This window comes from Sminthopsis crassicaudata, chromosome 6 (assembly GCF_048593235.1).
Source record: "Sminthopsis crassicaudata isolate SCR6 chromosome 6, ASM4859323v1, whole genome shotgun sequence".
NCBI lineage: Eukaryota > Metazoa > Chordata > Mammalia > Dasyuromorphia > Dasyuridae > Sminthopsis > Sminthopsis crassicaudata.
In genome coordinates, this window is record NC_133622.1 from 253,245,866 (window position 1) to 253,252,421 (window position 6,556).

Genomic DNA, 6,556 nt, shown 5'->3' on the forward strand with positions numbered 1-6,556 from the left:
CAATAACAAGTGGGCTTCAAGTCACCAATCTGGCACACCAGGGAAACAAATATATTTTGCTAAATGAGAACTGCCTGGCCTGGTCCAGAATGAGAGGGGCTGATTCCCCACTGGTTGATTTGTTTATTTATGTTGGATAGAATCACTAACTCTCAGTGGGCAGAGACCTCAAGGGCCAACCAGTCAAAATCTCCCTCCAAAAAAAAACAAACTGAGAGTCCTGTCTGTTGATGAAACATCCAACAAGGGCTCATCTGGTCTCTGTCTCTCTGAGGGAGTTTGCACATTTTTGTGTCCTGGAGCCTCTTGTGAAGAAGTCAATGGCCCTTTCTCAGATTAATGTTTAAAAATGCATAATAAAATATTTTGGATAACAAAAGAAACCATATTGAAATATAGTAATCAAAATATAGTTGAATGGATAGACAGAACTATTGATATATTAAAGTTCATGGGCCTCTTAATAACTTTTATTCTATTTGAGAACCTTTGATGACAGGAATTCACTCCCACCAGAGAAAGGACACTCAAAAACAGTGCCTATGGTTAATTTTTCCAAAATCTGCTTCTTGGTCATACCCCTACCTTCATTTTCTTTCTCCTATTTCTGCCCTTTGGGGCTGGCTAGAACAAGGATAATTTCTCTTTCGGGAGCAGCCTTCCAGTCCTAAGAGACAGCTGTCATATCTTACCTGCATCTTCTCTTTTTAAATTTTAAAAATAAATTTTAAAATGAATACATTAAAAAATGTAAAAGTGCATAGCACTTACTGTGTGCCAGTCTCTGTGGCACAAGCTGGGAGGCAAGATAGTCCCTGTCCTCTGGGACTTACATTTTAATTGAGGACAACAACCCCTCTGGGGCAGTGGTGGCCAAGGAGGTGCACTTTGGGGAGGAAAGTCATAAGGAAGGTGAATGTAAGTTGAAGACAATTGGCTGACTCATTCTTTTCTGGAAGGGGAGCAGCAATTTGATTATAGGTCTTGGAGAAAGAGTGGGAGAACAGAAAGATGGCAGGGATGTCTGGACCTGGGTTAGGGATGGTGAGGGGGGGGCTCATTAGTCAGGGCTCCAGGTGCCCCGGGATTCTAGGAGGGGTTTAGGGGAGGAACCAAGTATTTCAAACTCAATAATATTCTTTACCAGATGCTTGGATCCCAGCCCCTCATCTGGAGGTTTTTCCCTGATCATTTTAGTCCTTTGTTCTTGTATGATTCAGACACATCTGGGGCATTTGGTTCTGGACATGACACTTTAGGAAAGACATGGACAAACCGAGATGGCGCCCACTTGTGGCAACTCTGCCATTTGGGAGCCTCCTGCTTCCAGTTCTTCCTCATGACACAGGGAGGAGTTCAGGTTAATTTGTTTGTTTCCTGAGTTTCTGGGTCATAAGCAATGCTCAATGGGAGTGGTTCTACCTTCAGGCTTTGGGCCTCCATTGACCAGGTTTTGCCATCAGATTAAGGGAGCCTCATGTGGAAAGGGGAAATCAGGATGGGCACCCGCTGTGGGGACTCTACTGAGGAGGAATGGGGGACTGAAGACATAGCCACCCTGGGTTCTCTGTTTGCTCTTTCCTGATTTCAGACAAATGGAGGCAGGGAAGAGGGAACCTTTGGTGGAGCTTCACTTAGACACGATTTTGCTTCAGATTGGTCTGGCTTGAGAGAATGAGCCCTTCACCCAAACATCCCAAAACTTAGTTTTGATCTCTTACAAAGCTTTGAACTTTCAAATGCAACTTATCTAGAACCAAAGCAGGCCATAAAGAAAGGGAAGGGCTTCAGGAAATCCTGGGAAGGCTTTTATGAACAGAGTCAAGTGAGCAGAATAGGAAGAACCTTGTTTATAATGACTACAACACTGCAAAGGAAAAGTTGGAAAAGAAAGTGAAAAGTGATGAAAGTGAAAGATTCCTCTCTGATCAGAGCACTGACCAATCAGGACTAGATGAGCAGGGAGGGACATGTTCCTGGCCTCTTGGGAGAGAGGCTGTGACCTAGAGGGGCAAAATGAGCCACACATTTTCAGATGTGCCCGAGGCAGGGTGGATTTGTTTTGTTTTACTATATTTAATTATTACCTAGAAGAGTTTTTTTTGGGGGGAAGATATTGGGAAAGGGATAATTATCCCCCCCCAAAAAAGAAAAAAAATTAAACATTTACAATAATGTTTAATGAATGAATTAATTCATTAATGAGACCATTAAAATACATTGAAGAAGGCAGAGGGCAGTCTAGAAGGGAGCACAGATAGCCTGAGCAGTGTTAATACTCCTGGGGAAAATTTAATATATGCTTTAAAACCCTAAGCTGAATGTAATAGCAATGCATGATTTCTTTGATGAACCTCCTTTAACTGCTTTGTATGAGGAATGTTCATGAGGGTGGACGTGTACTAAGTCTGTAATCAAAGACACAATTTCTGGAGGGGAGAACCAAGGCCTGGCCACAAATTTGGCACGGTGCCCATGGTCTCCAGGTCCCAGGCTGAATTAACATGTCCTCTGCAGGGACAGTAAAATCCCATTTGGGTTGATTTTAGAACTGGAAGGGACGTCCTCAGAGATCATCTGGCCCTCAGATCAGAGGACAGAAGGGCTTGTCCTACGACACACAGGTCCCTGGACTAGGCCTTTTTCCGGGTACCACACTGGGCTCGGGAGAGAGTTGGGGAAAAGCTAATTCTGAGAAGACAGGATGGGGGAGCAATGGTCCTGAAGCCAGAGAGCCCACGATTGGGTCCCAGGTCCTTCCTTTCCTGGGCTTCAGCTTATTCATCTGACCTATCCAGAATCCTTCAGAAGAGGATGTGGAGACAGAAACAGAGATTTTCCCAAAGTGCCCTGGGTAATGGCAGTGCCAGAATTCAGGCTCCGGTATTCTATCCCTAAACATAAGGACCTCCCCACTGATGATTTACTCCTTTGCCTTCACTTTGAGATAAGGTAACTAAGTTCACAAAATGAGCCAGGTGCTATGGGACCTGAGACCCCATGCAGAGATGTGCCCTGACCCAGGCGCCGTGCCCCCAGTTCCCCATGCCATGCAGTACAGGAGCTTACCCCATCTGCTTCTGCCCTCCAAACCTCATCCAATGGGTGACTCAAGGATCTCGGAACTTCTGAGGCATTTCTACTCAGAGAGCCTGGCAGAGTAGACAGAGCAGCACAGGACCTGGACACCACACAACCTCTGCATTTTGTGGCTGGGGAAACAGACCTACCGGGCTAAGTAACCTAGAGTTCTGAGATCTGAACACAAATGCTTTGACCCCAAATCCAGGCTGCTTGGATTGCACCACCCTTAGAACCTTAGAAGAACAGACTTAAAGTTCTCAGATGTAAGCCACTGCCCAGCCTGCCTTCACTTCCTTGGACTCCTGGTAGTTCTGCTGTGCTCCATATTTGTGCCATATTTCGTGGGAATTTCCAACTTTAGCCCAATTGAAAATCCTGAACTCCTGAACTCAAGCAGTTGTAGAGGAGGGAGACTGTGACTTTGGGAGAAACAATTCCCCCCCAAAAGCAACCTCAGATGCCAAGCAAGAGGTTCACTGGTTTGAATAAGTAGAGAGCCTGAGGTCGGCCAGAATAGGATGAACCCACTGATTTTTGTCTTCAGGAGGCCTTCAGCAATTGGAGATCTCAGGAAAGGTCTGACCTCTAGGACCCGAGGTTCGGCCAGAGTGAAGTGCAAACGCTTCCCAGCCAACTCTGTGGGATTGACAAACGGCAAGTCCTGGGGGCAGCATCGGCTTATAAATGGACTTCTTATGGATAGTGTGGGACCTGAAGGCAGAGTAGGAGCAAACCAAGGAATCCTCCACCGTAAAGGTTCGCCAAGCACAGGATGGGATGGGGTTAGAATACCGCTGTGGTGTAGGAGATGAAGGAGCCAATTTAGGAAAACAAACTTCTGAAGAAAGATGTTATCCACCTTCAGAGTAATATGACAGGTGGAAATCAGCAGAGACCAATCTTACATATGTGTGTGTGTCTATAATTTATATTTATACATGATTGATTAGAGCTTTCTTTGGGGTAGAGAGGACATTTAGGAGGGAGGAAAAAAAGTGAAAAGTACACAGGGGTGAATAGAGGAAAACTAACCGGGAAGTAAAGAAAAGTTGGACAGTTCTGAAAACTATGCGTAGTGTTTTTTTACATGTTTTCTTGAAATGGAAATTTATTGTTTTATATTGAATATTCTCTTATGGTCTGCTGTGCACAGAGCAATGGTTTTTTTTTTTTTTCATTTTGTATTTAAGTTTAAAATAAAAAAAAAAATTTAAAAGGAAGGTTTAACCATTTTATTCCCCTTCTCAACCAACTTCAGCAGTCTCCATAATCTCCAGGGTCAAATATAAAGTCCCTCTTTAAAGATCTTCTTTGGGGGCAGCTAGGTGGCGCAGTGGATAGAGCACCAGCCCTGAATTCAGGAGGACCCGAGTTCAAATCTGTTCTCACTTCCTAGCTGTGTGAGCCTGGGCCTCAGGGGAAAAAAAAAAAAAGATCTTCATTACCTGGCCTTTTTTGAACTTCCATGGTCAACAAGCATTTTTTCTTTTTCTTTTTCTTTTTTTTTAAAATTTATTTATTTTTTAATAAATATTACTTTATGAATCATATTGGGAGAGAAAAATTAGAACAAAAACCATGGGGCAGAAAAAAAAATCCAGGAAAAACAAGTGAACATAGCCTATGTTGATTTACATTCAGTCTCTTAGTTCTTTTTCTGAATGCAGACGGCATTTTCTGTCCAAAGTCTACTGGGATTGCTCTGGATCACTGAACCACTGAGAAGAATCAAGTCTTTCTTGGTTGATCATTGCCCATTCTTGCTGTTGCTGTGTACACTGTATTCCTGGTTCTCCTTGTTTCCCTCAGCATCCGTTCATGCAAATATCTCCAGGCCTTCCTAAAATCAGTTTAGTCATCATTTTTCATAGAAGAATAATATTCCATTATCTTCATATCACAACTTGTTCAGCCATTCCCCAGCCGAGGCATCTGCTCATTTCCCAATTCACTACAGACCCTTTTGTTCATGCAGATCCTTTTCCTTCTTTAGTCAAGAAGCATTTCTAATGTGTTTATTGCATACCCAGCTGGGTGCCAAGCTCTAGGATTGAGAGAAAGGCAAAAACACATTCCCTGCCTTCAAGGAGATCCCATTCAAATGGAGAAGACTGGAACAAGACAGTCTAAATGAAGGTAGTCTCAGAGGGAAGAGACCAACACTGGGTGGCAAAGGAAAGTGGGCTGAGGTCCTGGCAAAGGCCTCTGCAGAAAGGGTGGGTTTTAGCTGAGTCTTGAAGAAAGAAGACCTGAGAAACTTGAGTTTTGATCATTGATCTGCTGGCCATCAGGTGCGTGCAGCTGAGCTCCTGAGATGAGGCTCTGTCTGGGAGTGGATTCAGGCTGTTTTATGGTTATGGAGTGGGCAGGTGAAGATGTTGGACAAAAGTACAAACCAACCCTGGCCAGCAGCCAGCACTGCTCAGGATAAAGAGCCAGAGGAGGCTAGGCAGGAGGGCACAGCTTCGCCTCTGGCCACAGCCCACCATGTCGGTTCAAGGTCATCCAATGAAAATACAAAGTGTTGTTAGGAGAGATTTGAAAGGAAAAACTTGTGGTTTCTAAAATTTTATATTGACTAAACTTTTACACACACACCCTTCGAACTGGTAAAGTTTTTAAATGATGGCAGAAAATCATTTTGACACTATTAATTTGTTCAGCTGACAAAGAAAGGATGTCTCAGTCTTGTCTGTGTGCTTGCTTTCTCCCACTGGGTACAGGTGCTGTTCAATGGCTGTGCCTTGTTCTAAACTTGATTGGGAGACATGGCACATTTAGTTAAGTAGCAGAGCCAGGACGCAAGATTATGAATGACACTTAGGCAATAAAGGAACTTATAAAGTACCTACTATGTACCAGGCAAAGTGCTATGATTTTTTGCAACTCATCTCATTTAACTTTCACAACTCGGTGAGAAATGTGCTATGATCCCCGTTTTACAGTGGAAGCTGACAATGGGTGACTTGTCCAGGGTGACACAATTGGCATCCAAGACTACATTTGAACTCAGGCCTTTCTGACTCCACACTCAGGACTCTCCCCACTATACTACCCACTACTTGATGGTCTCTAGGGAACATGACTCCAAGCCTAAAAGGGGCAACTTTCTAGAGTCATTATGCCTCTAGTTCAGGGAATTTCTCTATTTCTACCCTCTCCTAATTTTTGTTGATAACTTCTGTAGTATACCATATTTCATGTACTTCTTCCCTTTCCTTTCTCATCTGTTAAAAGTATTTTTAACCCCTCATTGCTAGTTTTTGATTTGATCCCTGTCACCCCTATTTCTGCTTCCATCTCCCCCCTGCTGTGGCCCCCACTTCATGTTCTCTCTCATGGTGTAATATAGTCCCACAAAACAATGAAAAAACCCCATTCTCTTGTAGACAGCATTGTCTCTGATGTTTCGCCTCTTAGCTTTATCAGATTGTTTTTCACCCCATCTTCTTGTGCACATACAGAAAAAAGT